The sequence below is a fragment of the Myodes glareolus genome, chromosome 20 (assembly GCF_982192425.1).
Source record: "Myodes glareolus chromosome 20, mMyoGla1.1, whole genome shotgun sequence".
NCBI lineage: Eukaryota > Metazoa > Chordata > Mammalia > Rodentia > Cricetidae > Myodes > Myodes glareolus.
The window spans coordinates 36,602,061-36,628,108 of NC_142045.1; positions in this window are offsets into that span (position 1 = coordinate 36,602,061).

A 26,048-nucleotide genomic window follows, 5' to 3' on the forward strand; every position below is an offset into this window, starting at 1 on the left:
TGTTAGTCACTTCATATTCCCAACTGTTAGCAAAGCTTATTATTTTAAAATATGGAGCAGCTCAAACTTCTTAAAGTTTGTGTTTCAGCATAGTTTTTAGTCATCTACACATATTTGGACATGGGAAGAAATCATCTTTATAGATAAAGGAATATTTGTGCATGCCCACATGTGTGCATGCATACACATACATAAACACACTGTTTTATGTAATTTCTTAGAATGTAGACGAAGTTTATATGTCTGTGGCACTTTGGAATTTTACTTGTGGAAGGAAAAGACTACTGTCTATTTCTATGTACATTCATATGGCTCTACAGTCATATGAGATACTGCAATATCATAAAAGATATGGGAATACCCCATGCAAAAACAGCTACAGGACATCTACTCATACAAGAAGGGTACAAACACTGTCATCTCTGTTCTCTGGGATTCCTAGAGACATCCTGCCAGCTGTTAACATACGAACATGGCAGCAGTATCCTAGACTAGCAGGATGAAAGAGAAGGATGGATCATAGCAGGTGCTGTAGCTGACACAGGGAGACCCAGGTGCCACACTGGTGAGTGCTCATGCAAAGCACGATTGTGTCATGTGCATGTCATATCCCTGTGTCTAGACCACATCAAAAATAAAATTAAGAACTCTTTTATCTGTATTTTTTCCCAGTAGGGTCTGCTCCTTTGGAGCAGGTGGTAGATGGGAACAAGTAAACAAGCTTGAAATAAAGGCTTGTTCTGAGATAACATGATGATGGAATATTTGACAGCAGTCAGCATTTTAATTAAAAGTTATACATTGCAGCAACCGAACTGCTCTGAGAAAATGTTTGTTTGCATTTATTTATCAAAGTAGAACCCAAGACAAATTCCACTATTGGTAGGGAGAGAATATAAGAGGAAAGTGACTAGCAGGGAGGGTTATTGAAACAGCCATCTCTCTAGTTTACTGTTCTCTAAAATCACTGAGAGTAACATCAGCAACAATCATCAGCATATCAGAATTATTTTGGCTAAGCAGAGAGAAAATTGAATTACTTATAAATTAATGTGGATTAGTTTCCTGGGTGTCTGCTTTAATGTAGGTGCTAGGGAGTTGTAAGTTTTATAACAAATACATCCTGCTGTATGAGTGCAACAGTGATAGAGTCAAGAAAGCCCCGAGAAATTAATGCAAAAGGCCTTGGAAGTGAAGTTGGTTTTCCCTGTGTATCCCTGTCTGTCACTGCCATCAGATGGCATCAGGAAACTCAGTGGAAAGTGTGACTATACCAGGCAAATATCAGTTGGCTCATTCTCGAGAAAAATATGAGGCTAAATTCATAGAATAATGTATAGTTTTCATATAGATGGATGTATGTGTTTTGTCTATTGTTATGATTAACTACACAGATTCTATTTGAGATAGGGTTAAAAAATAGTTATGCATTCTTAGGATTAAAATATGTACTAAGAATACAAATTACGCTGGGTGGTTGTGGTACATACCTTTAAACCCAGCACTTGGGAAACAGAGGCAGGCAGATCTGTGAGTTGGAGAATAGTCCAGTCTACAAGAGCAAGTTCCAGGACAGACACCAAGGCTACAGAGAAACATTGTCTCAAATAAAACAAAACAAAACAAAACAAAATCAAAACAAATAAAAAAATACAAATTACTTAAAGTTATTTCATTATTCTGTTTAAGGCCTTGTTATCCCTACTTAAAAAAGACACACATATAAAATCTAAGTTTCTAATTTTTGTATCTAGCATGTAAGAATGACAATTAATATGAAATTTTCAATAACATCTGTTGTTATATTTACAACCATCTTAATTTATAAATATATTATATGTTCAACAACAAAGATGAGAAGTTAAAAATGATTTGAATGATGACTATTTTAAGAAATATACTTGCTATAAATGTAACATTTTGAAATATTCTCTTTTATGGGTTCATTAGTTTCCTCCAGCCATAGTGGGTTGATATGTCGTATTTTAATCTTTTTTAACATAAAACACCATTCAGAAATTTACACAGAATTTTTCTGCTAGCGTTCTTTAGATGTGCTTTTTGTTTCCCCATCTTATGACCTTTTCAAATAGGATTCTCTCTTTAAAGATAAAAACATTATGTATACATTCAAACTAGCCCCAAAAGGGATACTTCATCTGTTTCTTTAGGTAACAAAACCTAAGTTTAATATTTCCCTTTATCAGGCATCAAACGCAATAAAAATTTTAAATATACTTGTTAAGAGTAAATCTCTTATTTCAATATCATTGTCTAATTTGTAAGTCAGCTTCTCAAATTCTGTGAAATTTGCTTCATTATCCATGCATAACTGATACTCTTTGTGTGTCACAGATGAATCTGACAATCTGACAGTTTTATATTTTTTGTAAGTTTACCATCAACACATTTCATGGTGTCAGGGCACTGAAGGGCAAATATTGCAATAGATTAAGCGATTGTTGAAAAATCTTAGCAAAACATGAGTTGAAACAAAAACTTTAACCATGTACTGATAATTTCTGGATCTAGAATTTCTCAAATGTGTTCTGCATGCCAGATATTGCTAGTACATTAATATAGAACTAAGCTAATTTAATCTTGAAAACAACTTATTCATTCAAAATAATTATTCATTATAAATGATCATTAGATGGCAATACTTTGTGACTTTTAAGTAAGCATACCATCAATATAGTCAAAAAAGGTCCTGAGTGTAAGTCTGATAGGTTTACCTTTATAAGTTACTTGACCTTTTTTCCTTTGCAGCTCTTAATATTCTTTCTTTAATCTGTATGTTTTGCATTTTGATTATTATATGGCGAGGGGATGTTTTATTTTGATCCAGTCTATTCGGTGTTCTGTATGCTTCTTGAACCTTCATAGGAATATTGTTCTTTAGGTTGGGAAAGTTTTCTTCTATAATTTTGTTGAATAGATTTTCTGGGCCTTTGATCCGCAATTCTTCTACTCCTATTATTCTTAGGTTTGATCTTTGTATTATTTGTCCCAGATTTTTTGAATGTTTTGTGACAAGAATTTGTTGGATTTGTCGTTTTCTTTGATCAGAGCATTTATTTTCTCTAAATTAAATTAACCAATTATTTTTATTTTATATTTTAGCATGAGGCTTGTGGTTTGTTATCTCACACCTTCTGCTTTTTTTTCTTTTTTGCATGTAAATTTTGTTTTGTTTTTGTTGTTGGTTTTTGAGATAGGTTTTATCTGCAGCTTTGTAGCTGTCCTGGTACTAGCTCTTGTAGACCAAGCTGGCCTCAAACTCACAGAGATGTGCCTGCCTCTGCCTCCCAAGTGCTGGTTTAAAAGGTATGCACTGCCACTACTAGATTACATCTTGATTCTTGGATGGCTACATAACATTTGCCTGACTCCACCATTTTTCTCCCTGTATTCAGTTTAGTTTTTCCACTTAGATATATTCTGCTCTTCCATGGGCCAAAGCAGTTTCTTTATTAACCAATAGTGATAAAACATATTCACAACATACAGAGGGAAATTCCACATCATCTTTGTCTGTATAAAAAGGAAGGTTTATAATTTTAACATAGTAAAATTACATATAAAAACAGGTATCATGCATGAACTATGGTTATAATTTTAAAATATTTGTGTTTGGCAAAATTAAAATATTTTATCATCTATCCAATCTTTGTAAGTCTAAAAATTTTATATTTAATTTATCTTTTCTCATAGCTAAGGAAAACAATAATTAAAACTATCTTGTCTTTAATTTAATCAATGACCCCCCAAAGGATATATTACCTCAGTAAACAGAAAGTACATTGCAAGCAGCATCCAATACTTAAGAATTTACATAGATATCTCATTGCCTTTAAAGTCACCCAAAGGTATTCTGTAATGTTGGGACATCCATCTTCAGCCTACAGGTCCATAGCATGTAGCAGACTTATCAATGAAGCAGGAAATTCAAAGATCTATTCTGCCTTGTACTGACAAGTTGAATTATTTTGTGTCCAGAAGAATGTCTGACACTTTACTCTGTGAAACACAGATCCTGAAGGACCTACCTGTCTTATCTTGGCGAGTTTAGCAATAACTCTCCTGTAGGCAATGTATGTCCAGTTTATACAGCACACGTTCAAACTGTCCAGGCAAGAGTAGTTTCTTGCCCAAATGGCTACTGAACTCCATAAGGAGCCTTTTCAATGCCCATAATCCTCTTAAAGTAATTGTTGCCAGGAGCAGATGTGTCTCACTGTTATAAATTGCGTAAGTTCTTAAAACAGTAACACTAATGACAACTTATATTGGAGAGGACATGTGAAAAAGAGAATATTCCTTTATTCACTGCTGGTGGGAGAGCAAACTGGCCATGTTGGAAATCAGTATGGCAATTTCTCAGAAAATGAGGAAACAACCTACCTCAAGACACAGCAGTGCCATTTCTTGGTATATCTAAGGATGCTCAAGGACACCACAAGGACATGTACTCAACCATGTTCATAGCAACATTATTAGTCATAGTCAGAAAATGGAAACAACCTAAATGTTCCAAATTGGGAGTGTGGTGTTGATGGCAGAGGGTAGAAGAGGAGGGGGAGAAAGGGACAGGAGTGGAGAAAAATATATAGCTCAACAAAAACAATAAAAAATTTTTAAATGTCACATTGTACAGGACTTTGAAATCTTTAAAGATTATCTATCTAACTGAAATGTATTTCTATATATCTAGAAGGCCTAACAGGACAACAAATTTGATTATTATAGATGACTATCTATCAACCTGTATTGTAAATTACACATTACATTTTAAATTAAGTTGTATATAAATAATTTCTTAAATAAGAATTGAAATGCACATATAAAAATTGGCCTTAATTTTATATAAATAAACTGAAGTCCATACCAATGTAAAGTATTCATTTTTATAACATATCACACTTTTGTATTTATTTTTATATTTATTTAGAAAAAGTTTGACTGTGACCATTAACCATTAATCATCAATTCCTTTTATATAAAAACACTTATAAATAAGAACTTTTTGGGAATATGGGTGTAGTTGACATTTTTTGAAGTGCTTTTTGTTGTTTGTTTGCAAAGAATTTTAAGGGTTTATGGAAACCTTTTAGTGGGTCTTGTTCCATTAAACCTTATTAGTCTGGAAGGAATTCACAGGTTTTCATCCTCTGTGGATAAAAAAGCAGAATCTCTTTTTTAAAGTAACATATCCTTAGACTCAAATTTTGAAGTCAAGATACCTTTGAAATATATATGTAGATTAGGCTTAGCAGCACCCAGAATCAAATATCTCTCTTCAGTCAAAAACTTTCAAGAAAGCACGATAATATACACAATCCAGACTCTGCGTGTGTTTTTTTATTTTTATGAAGTTTTATATGCATATATTTTATTATTTTTAAAGATTTTTAAAATTATTTTAATATATGACTATTTTTACTCTTCTCTTTTTTGTAAGCATATGCATATTTACCAAACATGTTGTGGCCCACTTAGAGACCTTTTTGACTGAACCTGTCTTTACTGTGCATTTGTGAAGGATTTTTTGACCAGGAGTACTTTTAAAAATGTTTAGAAGCATGACTAGGACTAATGCTTCACCTTTGCCTATTGGCTCCACCATCCAACACGGCAGACATATATATATATATGTTGTATATATATGTGTTGTATATATATATGGTTGTATATATACAACCAGCTCTGCAAGCTATGGTCACTGCCCACGCTCCAGGGATGCAGTGGGTCTATGTCACCATAAAGTAACTTTTAGTGTTTTGCTCACAAACCCCATGTAAGTGCTCTGTAGCAGGACCTCCTAAAAGAATCAGAGTCATTCATGCCACCAGTATGAACCAGGAATCTGGCTCTGAAAGAAGTCATGCCTCTGCTTGTTTCTAGCAAGCAGAACCTAACTGAAAAAAAAAAATGAGGCTAATAAGAAACTCCAATTTTTGTGGGACTAGAAGCCCTAAAAACAAAACAAAACAAAACAAAAACTTCCTTAGGTTTTGTGGGGATGTACTTTGCCATATGGTGGGTGTCAGATAAAGCTACAAGTATTCTCCATTGCACTGGTCCCCCTGGACCAGTTTCTCAGTCTGCCTGTTCCCAAAGCTGTTTATAAAATAGTCACTCTGAAGCTAAATATTAATTACATGCCCTTTGACCTATTAGCTCAGGATTCTTATTAACTAATACGTACATCTTCTATTAACTCGTTTTTATTATTTTATATTTTACCGTGAGGCTCATGGTTTGTTACCTCATATCTTGCTTCTTGGGTGGTTGCATGCCATCTTTCTGACTCTGCTATTTTTCTCTCTGTGTTCTGTTTAGTTTTCCTGTCTAGCTAAATTCTTTCTTGTCATAGGACAAAGCAGGTTTTTTATTAGCCAATACTAATAAAACATTTTTCCTGAATACAGAAAGGAATCCCTCACCATGCAACAATCGAAAAACATTTCCTCTCATACATTCTCTAATATTTATTGGCATAACTTTTTTTAACCTAGACAACAAAGATGACACTAAGAGTCTTACATGGATCTAGCAAGCAGAAAAAGGCAAGATCTCCTAAGAAAATTTGGGTGTAGGGATCACAGGGATCATGGGAGATCTTAGAAGAAAAGGAGGTGGAAGGAAGGGGAGTGGAGAAAATTATATAGCTCAACAAAAAACAATTAAAAATAAACAGTTATTTTTGTTGCCAAAAATTAAATAAATCAAAGGGGAAAATTAAATATTAATAACTGACTCAGAATTTAAGAAAAATAGTGAATTTAATGCAGTAGAAATCTATGTACAATGTTTATTATTAATAAAGTCTGAACATCTATATTATGATTGTATAATATTTATCATTTAGAATATGAGGAATTTTTCTAATTTGAAAAATTAAATGCTTTGGAAATTCCATGACCTGGAAACTGTACAATTCAAATTATAGTCTGTAATATTTACATGCTAATTTAAAACATCCTGTGATCAAGGATGAGACAATCTCTATGTTATAAGAGTCTACTTGTAATTTACAACATTTGTGTTTATAACTCTGAATAAACATGTTCAGAACAGTATCAAAAGGAGCCTCACTGTGTTTAATCTAGTAGGGATTGATTATTTCACTTTTGTTTTGCATCAAAAATCAATCTACATACAATGGGCACATATTTATAAATATTGGCTATCCAATCTGGCATGGTCATAAAACCAATGACCTATGTATATACATATACTTTTACAGTGTATTGCCTTTATTATTACATTTTTTTATCTTTGAGCATCTCCATACTCTTGCTCTCATTATTGTAACATAGTAACCACAGCAGACATCTGTTCAAATACAATTCATTTTTTGTAACATTGAAAATGGTGCCACTGAGAGCTAAAACAAAGGTATGAATGAAAAAGAACTTCTGTATTAATCTTGAATTGGAGTAAGCAAGATTTTTGAGTGCAGAGTTAAAGGAGGATTACTTTAAGGCACAAGTTGTAGGCTATAGATTAAAATCAGTGGCAGAGTATTTGTCAAGAGTGAACAAGGCTTGGGGCTCAAGTCTGAACAACACAAATAAATTAATCAATAACCAAATATACACAGTGATGTTTAACCCTTATCTTGGTGAAATCTGGAAGACACTAAAGTCAACTTCCTGTGGTAGGTAGAGATATATTGTCATGAGGAAGAAGGAATGCTAAATCATCACTATCACTTCTTGTTGGTATTTATCCCTGTTACTATTACTGTTGCTGCTAGCCTCCAACATATGTATAAACCTATACATGCATACATAAAACAAGCTTTCTAGCTCAGGAAAACAAAGGAGAAAAGCTTAGTGTCATTTTGGGCTGGTCACCAAATGCCTCTCTGGTCACTGGAGATGGGTGAGTGTGAAGTGTGTGGCAGTGCTCCAGCCTTAGGGACTCCAGAGAGAAGTTTTATCTAGATTTCTGTTTCTGTTTAATAGAAATTTTTGAAACATATTCGACCCTATGCAGTATAAGAGATAAAGATTAGGTAGGGCAATGGCGAAGTTCATAGGTTTCAATGTGTCATATATAACATTTTTTTTGGGTACTTTAACACACTCTACTATCATTGTTGCTGACATTACCATTTATGTTAATGACAACTTCAAGACTTAACTAATTTGATCTCTTTCAACTAATCTTTACTTTTCAGGAAGGCAAAACTTAAAAGCTAATTTTGTGATTAATTGTTTTCTCAACATCTGTAACAGTTTGAACGATAGAAGTATTTCAAATGAGGTTTTTCTGACTTGTTTTAATTTGTAGTAACTTGCAGTTTTAACTCCACATTTTCAAATTTAGTTTCATATTTTCCTTTTAAATTTGAATTTATATTTTCATTGCCATTTATGAATCTTCACTGGAAAAAATGACTTGCTGGTATTTAGAACTTGTAGAAAACCTTTATATGCAGTCACTTTCCATTCAATATTCTTAATCTAATTCATGGCAAATATGTATCTAAAATAAAACATAAAAGTATTAGCCATAATCTAGATTTAGGCTATAGCAATGTATTGATTTGCTAAGCCTGAAGTCCTTTCTGCCCAGTGGACTTAGTTCTTATTGGGGACAGTCATAAATAACTTTAACATATTCCAATGTGATAAGAGGAACTGTGGATTGGGTCATTGTGGAATTACAGTCCCCTGCTTAATGATTGCAGAAAATTGCCTGGCAGTAGAACAAAGAGAAAGAGGGCGATGTGGTGAATGCTGGCTAATTAAACCAGTAATTGCTTCTTGTTGTGCACCCAGATAATGTGCCCCTGATAATTTTAAACTGAGTCTTGGAGCAGCGCTCTTGAATGAAAGACTGTGCCAGTTACAGCTTTTCTACATACAATTCTCCTTGTGCTTAGAGGTGGCCTACTTATCAGACTTTCGTGTCCTGCATGATTAAAAACAAAAACACAACAACAACAACAACAAAAAAAACTGTGGCAGGGGAGACATCTGTTCTTAGGTGTGAGGCTATCAGACAATAATCTTTGTTTGGCTGTTTTATTCCTTAAATTTAGTCATATTATTCATTTGAATTTGGAAAGTAATTTCTCTAACAGAAGAAATCTCACATGCATAAGTTTTGAAGAAAATTTTAGAATATTAAAATGTATTTATTTCAAATATCATATTATTCAACCTTATTTTATATGCATTCTATCCTGATATTGGACTTTTAGAGTCATAATTAACATTTAATTTTACATGCTTACACTTCTATAATATTTATGCTATTTTCAGACTACATAATTATTTATTTTCAATTTTAGTTAAATGCCAAAACTACATTCAAGTACTTGCATGTTTTGTTTATTTAATACTTATATTTTATTATAAAGCTTCTGAGTTCATTTTTCTAGACATATTTTCCACAAAATTTAAAATTTCAGTTTTATAGTACCAACACTAGTAACAGACTTTCTTAAGAAATAAAATTTTACAGTTCTAAATGGATGAAGAATGCTTTCATCTAGTGATTTCCCACATCTCATAAGGAATTATAGACATTCATTGTTTTCTATTTGGTTAGTATCTCACTCTGCTAAGAACTCAATGAAATATTTCAATTAATTCCTTATCAGTAAACTTTAAAATATTGATTATGATGAGGAAAAATCACCATATTTTATTTGCTTTCTCTACAAATATGGTTATTGTTTGAGTAAAAATTAAATATTATAGGCACATGATTCTATTTCATATGTTGCAGTTTTGTTGAAATATTAGATTCAAAAAATATTTCTTTATCATTATCACATTAAATTAAAGCATATGCTGTACATAAAAATGCAATTTTCTTAACAGTCATCTAAAATTACTTAAAATATCTTACTCAGGTAAAACACATTTAAAGTTCAAGTCCCCAAGTCTATTTACATTATAAAATTATTAGAAGTAATACTCATATATAATCCACATTATATCAATTCTCTGTTCATTTGTTAAGACAAGATCTGACATGTAACACTGTGATCCCCTCAAATTCTGGAATTACTGGTATTTGCTACCACATATTTTTTCCTAAGAAAATGGTTTTTAAGGTCTGCACATATTAATGTTTTATTATCTATGAAAGTAATCCTGAAACTCTATGCATTTTTAATTTTGACATGAAAATATATCAATGACATATTTTTGGAACGATAAGGTAGTCTTTTTGGAAAACAGAAAAATACTAGTATTTCATCAGTAGTTTACAGATCTGTTTTGTGTAGTGCAAAGCACAGCAGATGCTGTAACTTTAACCTTTAAAAGTCCCCCAAACGGTCTCAGGCCATACCATTAAGGTGGCCTAATGTTTAGTTTGCTCTATTATGTATTCTGTCATAAATAAAAAATGTAAGAAAATGTTTTTGTGAAGTGGAGAAACTGTAAACTGCATATACTTGTGTTTGCAATTTTACACAGAATTTCTATAAATTTAGAATAAAGTAAAATTGGATCAATGTAAAAAGGCAAATTTTTAATTTTATTAATACACAATATGTGGTTTTACTAATAGAATTTGTTTTGCAGATTTTTATCTGAGCTCTCTGAAAACCTATTTGATTAGAAATATTAGAAAATCTGACGATAAAAGGAACAGAATTAATTTTGTGTAACAAGGATTTATACATAATTTGGCAATGCAAAATACTTATTAAGGACTGACAGCTATTACACATAACTTACACTTAGTGTCTTGTTGCTCCCATTATCTGTTTTTCAGAGTGAAATCTCCTTGATGTTCTCCTGTTAATGTCATGGTGGCCTGAACTTCAAGCTTATATCCTATTTTACCGTAACTCGACCGATACGTCAATCCCATATTTTCTATCTGAGTTAAAACTGAGTGTAAGTGATTCTACATGACTTGACAATGTGGAATAGCCATTATACTGTGCATCTCACTATTCCATATATAGCATATATTTTTGTTATTGTGTATCAATGGCAACTTCTGCATTGATGTACTGTACAGGATATACAAGAAGTAACATATATTTGTGTACATATGTATGCATGTAAACATGCATATCATAGTCCACATATACATGAACGCCTATATGTCACTCCTTATATACATATTTTACATGAGTCCCATATATATGTTTATAAATATTCATATATATGGAGAGAGAGACAGAGAGAGAGAGAGAGAGGTTGAGAGATGTTACTCCATATTCATCATGTAGAATACACCAATGAATACATTGCCATTGATACACGATAGCAATAAATCCACTATATATCAAATTGGTATCTATGCATTTTCCTGCTTGTGAATTTTTCTCCGTTAAATTTCTTGTGAGAATTAACATTTTTAATGTTGTAATTATAAAAATGGGAAAGACCTGCATCTTGTATATTTTATTTGCACTATTATAATTTAGCTATATTGTATTCAAGCTTTAGAAATTCAGTTTATTGTTATTGTCATTTATTTTGACAAGTTAGATCTTCAGACTACACTGCAAGAATATTTATCTGAGAATACTATTTCTTACTATGCATTTGAACCATTTCATCAATGCTTATTTTAACAATTAAAAAATATGAAGCACATTATTAAGTAGAGTGAGGGCTTTCTTAGAAATAAACCATAATCTTTCTATACAGTTGAATATTCTTTAGAAACCTTTTTGCAGTAAGGCTGAAATATTTAAAATTATTCAAACCTTGCTTTTATATTTTTGTGATAAAGGTCACTTAAATTTTCTATGGGTATTTGTTTAACCAGAACATCAACAAGACTTGAATTTCCTAGTTCAAAATATGATCTCTAATTAAGATACCTTAATCTGCCCATTTTATGCCAGCATTTCTATGGTCTAAGCTTATTCCATTCAAGTTCTAGCTACAGTACACTCAAGTGGAATTTAATTTATTGTTCAGAATAATTCATTTTACTAGATCAATCGATAATTCAGAGAATGAAAGTGAGCCTTGAATACAGATTTCAGCCAAGAAGAGTTATAGCAATCTATAAATAGTATTATTGTTATTATTATTATTAGCAATAGTCTTTAAACTAAAATTCATATAAAATATTACCAAATAGATTTTCACAAAAACCAAAATTTTAAAATGTGCATTTGGATTTCAGGCTTTGAAAATACATATATATCTTTTAAGTCAGTAGATAATATTTCAGAAAAAAATACATTCAATATGCTTGAGTTCTCAGAATCTCACACAATGAAAGGCAATTTGGCCATGTAAAAAACATATTTCTATTTGTTCTCTGTCTTAAGCCATCTGTTTAAACCTGTAAAAATGGTCTGCCAATGCGTGTAATTCTTACCACCATAAATTACTTTAATACTCAAATTTTGGAGTATTGTGCTGATATAGATGATTCTAAGTGATGAATGAGTACACAGAATTACACAGTATGTCTGTTTGCAGTGAATAACTGAATATCATTAGTGTTCAGTGTAAAAGTATTCCACGTGCTCATTTCAGTTCCAGTTTCTACTATAAACATTTGAGTTTATTGGAGAACGTTTATCTTTACCTAAATCACTGTGTTTTGTTACATTTGTAGCATAAAATCTCAATATAATGAAATTTTAAGTTACTGTCAGAGGCATGAAAAATAAAAAAACACTTACCTGAGAATGCAAACTTTACTAAACATGATTTGACTTCTTTTCTACATTGTTTAACAAAATAATGCACAGAAGATTAATGATACAGTCAAAACAAACAACGCAATGATCATAACTCAGTAGTTCAGAAATATTCAAAATATCATGCAGAAGTAGTAAAATGTTTAAAATATCTAAAAGTCAAAGTGTCTAGCAATTCTCTTTTAAAAGGTCAAGTGATAATAGTAGTAATATTTGGTAGCAATCACTAATAGGAACAAATTTCCTGTTGAATTTGAATTAGATGATAACCTGGGTATTAATCATACAAGGAACTAATAACAAGAACTCTAAATAAAAGCTATTGGCATATGCAAAACTCAGGGATTTTACATACATAAATGTGTGGGTATGCATGTATGTATGTATGTATGTATGTGTATTTTTTTAAACAGTTTCTCTGAATAGCTTTTGTGCCTGTCCTAAAACTAGCTCTTTTTGACTAGATTCACCTTAAACTTAAAGAGATCCACCTGCCTCTGCCTCCCAAGTTCTGGGATTAAAGGCCTGCACCACCACCACCTGGCTTTTTCTCTTAAAATAGTAAATAGTGCCGGGTGTGGTACCACACGTGTTTAATCCCAGGGCTGGGGGGTCAGAGGCAGACCAATCTTTATGAGTTCTAGGCCAGCCTGGTTCTAGGACAGAGTTAGTTTCAGGATAACCAGAAACCCTTGTCTAGAAAAAAAAAAAGAGAATAAACAGTGTCCATATAAGTTCAAAAATTAGTAAACAAAATTAGTGTTACTGCTAAACTAAATTTACTCTCTGGGTCACAGTGAGTAAATACTAACGTATCTATGATAAATGATTAGAAACAAGAAATAGAAACTATTTAGAAAACATGAAAACACCATTTGTCTAAAGGCTGATGATGCTGTGTTGTCTGAGTGAAAGATAATAACTACAATACTTCAGTATTACTAAGTATAAGTCTTTATGTTTTAAAATTTTAAAAAGGCTTGAATTATTTCAGTGTATTGTGTGTGTATGTGTGTGTCTGTGTCTCTTTGTCTGTATATGTGTTGTTTGTGTTTCCCTGTCTCTGTGTCCATGACTGTATATGTATGTTGTGTGTGTGTGTGTGTGATTTGTGTGTTTGTAAGGTAATTGTCGGTGTTTCAGAAACATTGAACTTTACTTGGTTATAGCCCATGAAGCAGCTCCTAACCAGAAAAGAGCTTTTATGCCTACCCATCAGTAAAAACTTGGCTTTAAGCTGGAGCTTGTGAAATATAGCCAGATCATCATTTTCACTACTCTCCGTCCATGCTAAAGGCCAGCCAGTTCCTTAACATTATATTAAATCCACAAAAATCCTAAATTCTACTAGGTTTCAAAATGCTATTGTTTTTCTAAACTTTTTTAAAAGACATTGTTTTCTACATATATAAATTTCTGTGAAAGGTATTTATACATTATTTTAAAGAATTGTACATAGTATTCAAATATGCAGGAGCTGTGGTGTCTTTTCCCAATAACAAACAATACATTTCTGGAAATTACTTTTACAAAATGATAATAATCAACTATGCAAACATAAAAAATGTATTAATTATTAATCATAACTCTTCACTTATTCATTTGTAATTCAGAGCTATTAGAACTTCAATATAGAAGCCACTAGAATTACATGAATGGCTTAGAACACTTTTAGAATACATGTGAGATAAGGTTGTGATATTATCTTGAAGAGGAAGCTCCAAAGAAGAAAAGACAACAAAATATACTACTTTAGGCAAAATAATACTTTGGAGATTCAACAGGTATTTTGATTATTCCAAACTATACCTTTAAGTTGGAAAGGGCTTCAGTTTTGTATGAGCTTAGGTGGAAGCACATACAAGGTAAGATTTGTTATCATTCTGTTATAGTAACAGATATCGTAATGTTATCATTCTTCAGGTTATATGCCATTCCTAGACACACACCTTTGAAAATGAAGTTCTATAATTTCCAATTTTACATTGTCATATGTAATCCAGTTACAACACATGACACAGATTTCTCACTGATTCTCACATGCACATTTACTCAAGGAAAAATATTATTTTCTAATATATATCTTAAAATATTAACTCTTTTAAAGATTTGATGATAATTACTTAGTACTTTATTTGTGAATTATACAGGTGATCATGTTTAATGACAATGAATGAGTTGTCACATGTTTAGTAATCCCGCATCATTTCTCTAGTGAAATGTCTGCCAATATTTCCATAGGTGATATTAATTTGGAATGCTGGCTATTAGCTTTCTGTATATTTTAGAAACAGTTCTTTATCAAAAGTATACTTTAAACATATTTTCTGCTAGTTAAGTGTTGGGACCAATTGGAGTCCAGGCCTTCAGCTGCTCTTCCCTGCTAGAGCCTTCTAATTAAAGTTACTAAAAGCTGTGCCTTGCCTAGAGGATCAGAGGATGGGATTTTCACCTGTTGGCCATTGACTGCTACATAAAGAAATAGCTATAGGCTATCAAAACAGCTATGTGAGGGAGAATCAGTTTACTCCAAGGCTAAGCTCCCTAATAGTTCATGCATGCCAAGTAGATAGTACTGAACACATGGACATGCTTTTGTATTTTTTTTTTGAGAGAGGGTCTTACGTAAATATGAATGATCTCCAAGTAAGAGTATAGTTGAAAATTACCTTGAGCTCCCATAATCACCTTAGAGGCATTGGGATTACAGAGTTTGCTCACCTATACTCTCATCTTTTCTTAATGTATAAGTAAAATGTTACTTCAGAGCCATAGAAAAAAAAAGTCAAGTGAATATACATTTAATAGTTTACCTGTACTGATGACAGAAGGCTGATATAATCTTTAACATAAAGCCCAACATAATGACAAGTAAAATTAGAGCTATACAAATTTCAAATATGTATTATAGTGTTCATGAAAGATTACTTCAGAAAAAAAAAGCTCACCTTTTCAGTCACCTCCTGTTATTAAAGAAGCAGTATTTACTTGGGAGGTTCCCTAGATCAATTATGGCTCTCCTATCCTTATGTTTTATGATGTTAATTTATTATCTGAACTCTCATTCTTACTAGTAAAACAGAGATCCAATTTCATCATTTTCATAGGGCTATTTTAGAATTAAATGATAATATAAAATAAATTTAAGCTTACTATATTTGTCAATATATGTAAAAATTCATTGCCTTTATTCATTAACTAAATTATCTGTCCCTAAAATCCTAACATTATAAACTATTCTTTCCTTTTTTTATGAAATGCATCTCAAATATTGGATTTATTTTGTTTTTCAAATAATGAAAATGATAATACTGGTAAATCTATCCAATATGCCAAAACAAATCATGATACATGAGTTATTATACATGAGAAGTGAAATTCAAGTATCAGTTCCAAAAGTTTGTAAAACCATGAATATTGTAATAATTTCTTTAAAATTAAAATGCAACAATAATGCATATGGCCTTTCTATGTAAAAACAAAGAAAATTACCCATTAACTTGAAGAAACAGGGGAAAGGAAATCATAAGACGATGGTAAAATACTCAAGAGAAATATTGCCCAATATGGTGACTAAATAAATGGAATTATTTACTTACGAATGGAAATTCTCACTTAAAGTTGCAAAACTTAATTTTTATCATCTTTAACAAGAACAACAAAAAAAAAAAACCCTTTTTACTCCCTAAATGATTTTCTTCCATGAGCACATTCCAGCACCTTATCTTTATGAGGGTCATCTGTAAGTGATGGGTGTATTTGTAGCTCATGGGAAAAAAGCTTGGGAATCTGATTCCAGATCACTGAGGACCACATTCCTCTACTCACAGGTGAAAATTCCTGGCATATCCGAATGGGACCTAACCACTGACACACACAGACAGATATCAAACTGCACTGCTTTAGGAAAGATGGCACCAGCAAAATCTCTGTTCACTATTAAACATCAGCTTAAAAGCAAGTATCTAGAAAGTTCCATCTAAAACATAAGCATCAGAATTTGGAATATGTAGTTTTTAGCAAGTTGTGCTAAGCAATCCAGAAGTCATTTTTCACAGATGTTGATGTAAACATGTTTCTTAATGCCTAATCCCCTGTAAAAATTTTTATTAAAAATTTTGTCATTTGGCTTTTTACATTGTTTTCATTTTACTTCCATGAAATTTGTGTATCATACATATTATGTGAAGGGTTTTTTTTTCAATTTTTTATTTGTTTAGAATATTGACAAGCAGAAAATGATGATTTGGAGGGCTTTATAGTTTAAAAATATGTGTTTATATAAGAAAAGTTTGATGTGAAATTGACTCGCTTGCTCAGAAGCAGCTGTGATAAATTGTAAGGACGCTCCCAGTGTGCTTCTGCTTTCTCTACACTAGCATGTAAGTCTTAGACATTGTTATAACTTCCCAAGTTATTCTGACTCCAAATGAGTGTAATAGCATGGCCAACATGTCTTTTCTCTCACTGTAAAGAATTTATGATTATGTATATTTATGTGTATATGTATATAAATATATGCTTTCATAAAATGTTATTTAAGTGAACATTAATTTGTAAATTACCACCCTTTAAACTAGGCAATCTCTTATGATTGATTAAAATACAGTCCTCTTAATTTTGTTAATAAATCACTGGGCTATCACACTTTTTCTTTGTTACTCCTGTAGAATTGAATACCATAAATTGAGTCAGTAAACCTGCTTTGCCTGTGTGGGTTTAGATATGATATTATGCAGTACATCCTGGTCCAATAATCCAGATATAACTTTTTTTGTCACCTCCAGGCTGCTTTAACCACATCAAAGCAAGCAGTCTCCTTCCCCCTGCTGGGAGTGACTCCTGCTCTCCTGTTGTTCTGAGGCATAATCCCTGGTGTTACTTCACACTGAGTTAATCAGCGCTGATTTTGAGTGACTGTAGATTCCTCCCTTGTCTAGTCATCAGAGCTTTCATTTTTAATCCATCAAAGCTAGAATAGCTGGAGTGACTCTCTTCTCAACTTTTTAGATTATAAGGAATTTGGTTCCAGCAGATCACCTCATCTCCTACAGCCATTAAAACTGCAAAAGCAGTTGCAAATTCCTTATACTCTTTTAGTCATTTGAATACTTCTACCATCGTAGTTGCTTAGAAATGTCTCATTTTCAAAATTTTTATTTTTTCTTGATTATTTTGCAAAGCAACAATATCTTGGCTCTTTCAAATATGCAGGTCTCTTCAGTTTCCTTGGTTCAGACTGTGTCCCCATTTTTCATATCATGCCCACTGCATAAGTGTCTCCATGATGAATCCTAGAATTAGGATACCTTCTGAATCATACCACCAATTATCATTTGAATTAAAGACATCCAACTGATAAGAACTTGAACAAAGGTAAAACAACTAACATTTTAGCATCTTCAACTTTTATTTATCTGATAAAGATACTGAGGCATCTTTTCCAGTTCTTTGTAAAGTAACCATTTCATCTTATTTTATCTGTATCCTGTACTTTACACTCTTGAGATCATTCATTTCAAGTCATTTTGTTAATATATACACATTTGCTAATGAAATTTATCATTCTTGACATTTTTGCCATTTCAAATGAGAATGCACTCTTTTATATATCATTGTACTTTAGATGACAGATGTAATCAAGCTTTAAGTTAAAATATAACTATATAATTCCCACCTTTCCATGTTCTCTATTCAGCCTCTTCTATGTTCATTTTACCCAGCCTTCTGATGTCTTCCTCTTTCTTTCTATCAAACTGACGCTATCTTTTTTATTATTATTGCTACATATGTAAACATAAATATGTACATACACCCTACTGGTAGTACTGCTCCTATGTATATGTTTTCAGGGCTGATCAGTTGATTTTAAATAACCAAGCAGCAGACTCCTTCCTTGGAAAAATGAATTTTGTCCCTCCCAGTCATCATTAGCTACCTGCATTAAGTTCTATATATTCATAGAGGGGTGGCTCATGATATGTCTTCCTTCCGTAGTAATTTGTCACTTGATGCTATTAGTGCTTGGGTCTCATTTAGGCAGGCAAATAATTGAATCATTGTGTAGCTTCCCTGTAATTTTTAGAAGACACACTCTTATAGCAAATGTTCTAGTCCTCTGGCTACTATAATCCTTCATCACAGTCTTCCTTGATGTTCCCTAAATCTTAAGTGCAGGCGTTGTGTTATGAATATATCTACTGGGATATTTTTTCAGACTAAATATCTACGGATTTCCTCAAGCTTTTGTAACATTAAATATTAAATTTATTTGTCACTTCTAGTATGTAGAGATAGGGAATTAATTAAAAACTTAATGAAATTTATTATTATTATTATTATTATTTATCTCCAGACTGCACTTTTTCCTTTCTTCTCACTTCCCAGTCCCTCCCCCACCTCCACCCTGCCCCCATTCACTCCTCCTCCATTTCTACTGAGAGTCCCTGCCTCTCAAGGTTATAAACCAAACATGACTCATCGAGCTGCTGTTAGACTAGATATCTCCCCTCGTATTTAGACTGACAAGAAAACACAGTATGAGGAATAGGATCCCAAAAGCCCAGCAAAAGAGGCAGAGATAGCCCCTGCTCCCATTGTTAGGAGTCCCACATAAAAAACTAATTGTAACATCTATTCAGGGAACATAGGTCACTCTGATGCAGGCTCCTTGTTTGTCAGTTTAGTCTCCCCTACGAGCCCAAGTTAGTTCATTCTGTGGGTTTTCTTGTTTTGTCCTTGATCTCTCTGGCTCCTAGAATCCTTCCTCCCCATCTTTCGCAGGATTCACCAAGGAGCTCCACCTAATATTTGGCTATGGGTCTGGGCATCTGATTCCATCAGTTGTTAAATGAAGCCTTTTTGATGACAACTGGGCTAGGTACCAATCTATGGTCATAGCCAAATATCATTAGTCTTCATTACATTGTCGCCTTCTTCTTCTTCTTCTTCTTCTTCTTCTTCTTCTTCTTCTTCTTCTTCTTCTTCTTCTTCTTCTTCTTCTTCTTCTTCTTCTTCTTCTTCTTCTTTTCTTCTTCTTCTTTATACCAATTGTTTTTTATTCTATCCTAATCTCTGGAACACACAGCTTCTGGGTCCTGATACTCCAGGCAGTTTCAAATGTGGGTTCTCTCTTGTGGCATTGGTCCCAGGCTAGACCAGACATTATTGGGCCACTCCTACAATTTATCTGCTGCCTTTTCCCCATCACATCTTTCTTATAGAAAAGACAGATTGCAGGTCAAAGGTTATATGGCTGGGTTGGTGTCCTAATCCTTCCATTAGAAGTCTTGCTTGGTCATATGAGATGGCTTGTTCAGGCTATGCACCCCCTATTGATAGGAGTCTTAGGTAGGGTTACCCTTGTGGATTCCTTGAAATTTCCATTGTATTAGGATTCTACCTCACTCTGAAATAATCCCCCTCATTTCCCATAATCTCTTCCAGTACTCTTTCCTTCCATCTTCCTCCACCTGGTTCCTCCTATTCCTGTCCCTATCTGTCCCCAGTCCACCTATGACATCTATTATATTTCTCCTTTCCAGAGAGATCCAAGAGTATCCCCTGAACCCTTTTTGTTACTTAATTTTTCTGGTTCTGTATATTACAGCATGGGTATCCTTTATTTTACAGTTAATACCCACTTAAGAATGAGTAAATGCAAAGGTTGTCTTTTTGGGTCTGGTTACCTCACTCAGGATCTATTTGTCTGCAAATTTCATGATGTTACTATTTTTACCAGCTGAGTAATACTTCATTGTGCAAATTTATCAATTGTTTTTTCAATTTTTCAGTTGAGGGACATCTCCAGTTTGTTTCCAGATTCTGGTTATTATGAATAAACCTGCTATGAATATAACTGAACAAGTGTCCTTGGGGTATGATGGTGTACCTTTGGGTATATGCCTAAGAGTGGTATGGCTAAGTCTTGAGGTAGATCAATGTCCAGTTTTCTGAGAAATATCCATGTTTATTTCCAAAGTGTCTGTATAAATGTGCACCCCCACCAGCAATGCAGGAGTGTTTTCTTGGTTCCGTATCTTTGGCATCATGAGCTGTCCCTTGTATTTTACATTTTGGCCATTGTTACAGGCATAAAGTGGAATTTCAGAGTCATTCTAATTTGCATTTCCCTAATGGCTAAGCATGAAAAACAGTTCTATAAGTCTTTCTTGCAGATTTGAGTTTTCTCTGTTGAGGATTCTGTGCTTGAGTTTGTGTTCCATTTTTTTGATTGGATTATTAAGCTTGCTGATGTCTAGTTTCTTGAATGTTCTGCATATTTTGGATATTAGTCCTCTAATAGGTTGGAATTGGTGAAAATGTTTCCCCATTCTGTGGATGCCTTAGTGTCCCATTAATAGTCTCCTTTCCCTTACAGAAACATTTCAGTTTTATCAGTCCTATTTATTAATTGTTGATATTTTGCATAGGAAATAATGTTATTTTGAAACATAGGTAATTTCCTTCATTGTCATTCATATGTGTTTAATTTTCTTGTTTTTAAATAATCTGGGTATATGAACTTTAATGAATAATATTGGTGAGAATTATTATCAATATCTTTTCCTAGATCTGAAGGAAAACACTTTCAAGTTTTCTACAGTCAGAGTAATACTGACTGTGTTTGCCATAAACAAAATTTTCTTTTTTGGAAAATTGTTCCTTTCACATTTAGGATGCGATTTTTAACACTAGGGTTGTACAAAAATGTTACCAAATACCAATTTTGAATTTCTTGGGATTATATGTACCTGCTCTTTATTTAATTGTGTTGGATTAACTTTTATAAATTTATGCTCACTGAACCATTTTGTCATCATTCTGATAAGTGTCATAAACCATGCTTTATCATACTGCAGTAGATTCCTGGCATGATGTTTGGTTGTCTTTTGAGTTTTCTGTATAACTCTGCTCATTGGGGATGCACTCTCTGTTTTGTTTTGTTCTTTAAAGTAAAAACTCATGGAAAATATTTTCTCCACAATTTGAATTGATATCTTGCCTCTGTTTTTACATGACTCTATAATTAATGAGTTCCTATCATTTATTCAGTGATTCACTTATTTAAATGTTTATTCCTCAAGAGCATATGAGATGTCTCAGTGCTTAAGATACTTCTCACTAAGCTAGATGACCTGAGTTCAAGCCTCAAAATCTACGTGGTAGAACAAAATAATTGACTCTTGCCAGTCCTCTGATTTCCATGTATATGTCATAGCAATATGTATCCATCTGTGCACATATATGGGTATGGATATATGCACAGAGCCGCATACATCCAAACTCACACAGATAAATAAATAAAGGTATGAAACACAAACACACACACACATACACATTTACATTTATTTTTTCAAGACTGGGTTTCTCTGTATAACAGTTTTAGCTGTCCTGGAACTCTGTTTGGAGACCAGGCTGACCTCAAATTCACAGAGATCTGTCTTCCTCTGACTTCCAAGTGCTGGGAGTAAAGGGGTGCATGACCTCACCAGGTGCAAAGTATATTTTACTCATATATTTCCTTTTTGTTGTTGTTGTTTTGTTTTTCAAAACAGGTTTTCTCAATAGCTTTTGAACTTGTCCTGGAACACACTCTGTAGACCACACTAGCCTGGGATTCACAGAGATTTGTCTGTCTCTGCCTATTGAGTGCTGAGATTAAAGGTGTGTGCCACCACCGCCTGGCAAGGAAGGAAATAGATGAATAAATAGGCATTGAAAAGTATACTTCTCACCTGGCAAGGTCATGCATACTTTTAATCCTAGCGCTTATCTAATATTGATATTTTGTTTTATTCCACTGTGACCTGAGAATATAAAGAAATTATTTTGATTATTTTTCTTTGTTCTGATATATTTTAAAGCTTTAATTGTGTACTGTTTTAGAGAATACATGGAATGCTGAGAAGACTATGTTGTCTGCACTTTTTTGATAAAAGAGTTTGAAAGTGTCTGCTAGCTATATTTGGTGGATGATAAAGCTGGATAATAAAGTTTTTGTGGATAATTTAGTCTGAATGCCCTATCCACTAATGAGAGTGGGACACTGATGTCACTTGCTATTATTAAATTTTGATCTGTCTGGCCCTTTGTGTCCAAAGCGTTTCATTATATCTTTTCCAGGGGTTGTCCTCTTTAGTAACATGTAATGATATTCTTAGTTCCAACCCAGTTCTCATTAATTATCCTTCTGGTAAAATGAGGCTGCAGAGATCAGTTGTTAGCCTTTGTGTTAGACAACTTCAGACCATGAGCTCAATGCTGTATGGTCCTACAGCTATCATCAGGAGGTGCTCAAGAATGAGATTTTCCACACACTATCATTTTACTCGCCAAGCCATGCATTCTACCACTTGAACTATACCTGTTCCTACTCTTCCCAATAGCACCCATTACTCTTAAGCTGTTGCATGTTAATTCTAGTGTCCTTGAGTGTTAGCATTTCCCTGCACTAAGACCCCTGTGTAGTTTATCTTAAACAGTAAGTTCACTTCAAGATGTTAGGGTTTACAGGAGACTTGATTATATATGGGATCCCAGGTCCAAGGAGAGATCCCCCAGATTGTTCTCTGGACAGAGGAGAGGGTGCCTGAATCGGCCGTGGCCCATAACCATACTGATGTATATTTTGCTTATCACCATAGATCCTTCATCTGGCGAAGGATGGCGATACAGACGGAGACCCACATTGGAGCACCGGACTGAGCCCCCCAAGGTCCAAATGAGGAGCAGAAGGAGGAAGAACATGAAAAAGGAAATCAGGACTGTGAGGGATGCTATCACCCACTGATACATGGGAACGGATCTAATGAGAGTTTACCAAGGCCAGTTGGACTGGGACTGAACGAGGACGTGATCTAACCAGATTCTCGGAATTTGGCCGGATTCTCTGAATGTGGCTGGCCCGAAGTCTTTCTGAAAAGCCATTGACTATGATACTGGGACTTGTTTCCTCTGCATATACTGGATTTGGGGGATCCAGTCTGTTTGGATACTCACCTTCCTGGACCTGGAGGGAGGGGGGAGGAACTTGAACTTCCCACAGGGTAGGAAACCCTGACTGCCCTAAGGGACGAAGACGGAGGAGGAGAGGGAGTGGAGGGAGTTTGAGGGTGTTGGGAAGAGGGGCGGAAATGGAAACTTTTATAATTTAATAAAATTTACTTTCAAAAAAAAAAAAGATGTTAGGAAACCACAACATTACAATCTCTGAATGGTGGTGAAGTAAATGTCCTTCTACTGCTAAAATGTCATAATGGCAGTCAGATTCTGATGGCTGGATTGCACGAATTGTAGGCTATCAGCAGGACCCAAGTCTCTTTTAAACATGGATACCTGGGTACCTTTATGTGATTCTCCATTCTTTCCACCTACATTGACCTGCAATTTTAAGACATTTCTGTATCTTCCTGTTCTCTGTATCACCTTTCTTTCCTGCTCATTTCTGATGTCTCTAAGACCCTACATTTTCTGACATTCTTCCAGTCTTTTCCATTGCAGAAGAGCCTGTCTTTGTTTGACTGACTAGCTTGGTTACCACATCACTTGGCTCCTATCATACTCTCTTTTTATTGAATTTTTATTTCATAAAATATACTCTCATCATGTTCTCCTCTTTATCTCCCCAAATCCAGCCACTAAAAATGCTCTTTCTCTGTCTTTTTAGAAAATGGACAGGAAATAAATAATAAAAAATCTCCTCTATCACTCCCTTTCTGTATTTTTCACACACAAACACACACACACAAACACACACACACACACACACACACACACACACCACTCCACTTAGAGTTACACAAGAAACTCTACATCTGAAAGCATACTATACAAGCAAAGGACCAATATGACAAAAATAGCCAAAGTAATAAAAGACAAAGAAAAAAGTCTACGAAATGGATACACAGTCTTATTTCAGCTGCCCTCCTCTTATTGTTTTTCTGTTAAATGTCTTCACTATATCTTATTCTGTGTTTCATACTTTCATGGAATTTAGCTCTAAGTATTTTGTAGAACATAACTATATTTCAGTTTGATTATGCAATCAAAATTGGCTCGAATTGAAATACCTTCCTCAAAGAGGATCCACCAAGAATCTAGAGGAGAGAAAGGGCCTCTGGGAAACACTGTCTTGAAAACATGAGAGGTCCCTTGTACCCATGAAGTCACAGTAGCTATAGTTACACCCACAATATGTGCACAACAAAGTTTCATACAGAAAATATTTTAGCCTGGAGAGAGGAAGAACTCAGAACTCTATTCCCCTAACTGAGGGGCTATTGAATGTTGATGAGTAATGGAGAGTCAATTTTCCTAGAGGTGTTGCTCATTAAGGTTTCCAGTACTCTAGGGGATGGCCACACATATAAGGAAATAATTGGTTCTAGTACGTTATAAAGAGAATAATAGAATGTTGAATGTTGGTGGGGCTGTGAGGAGGAAGGACATAAAAAAAGTAGCAGGATGCAATAAGAAGTAGATATGACCAAAATGTATTGTGTACCAATATAGAAGTCCTCCAAAGAAATGTTTTCAAAGAGGCCTATACTGGCCCTTAAGATAATGAAAAAGAAAAAAAAAAAAGAAAAAGGAATAGGAAGGTGATTCCTTTATTTCCACTTGATAATCAAAACTTCATCTATATTCTGTTCTCAGATAGAATGTTCTTCCTCTAACAGTTCTATAAGTTTGTTGAATTGACAAGTATTTCTTTTTATGAACTGGAAACAGTGATAGTATTTCCAACACCCTCCCAACTTACATGGTTGAGAACCAGTTCCACTTTCCTTACAGACACAAGGATGTTGCTGACTGCATTTCGGAATGTATTTCTGTCCTTGCAAACTTGACAGTAAGGGTACATTTTACCCATGTGGAGCAAGTTGAATGTCTTTGGCCATGATTTTAGTTTCATTTTCCCTCTAAATTCTCTCAGCATCTGTAAGCATTTACTAGTTTGGAATGCATATTCACCTGCCTGAAGCCTTGACACTTGCATATCTGATAGTTTTTAAATTTCACATTTGATTATATTTTTGTAATACATTACTGCTGCCATTGAGTCACCCTTTATTCTGTGTTGGCATTTTGAAAAGAGACTTGCAAATTCTTCAGCGGAATTCACTAACTAAATAAATGAGTAAGCATAATAGCAATGATTATGTTTAACATCATCTAAGAATTATGAGAACTCAAGTCATTAAAAAGTGTTTTCACATAAAATTCTATTAACTATAAATTATACCCTAAGACATTGATTATAATATAGTCTATTATATTCTAATACATTTATCTCTAAGTTTATAATCAAACAAAATGTCATAAAATCTATCCCCTAATATTAGGAAAAAAGTAAGACAATGGAAAATGATTACCAATTTCAATGTCGAGAACATTA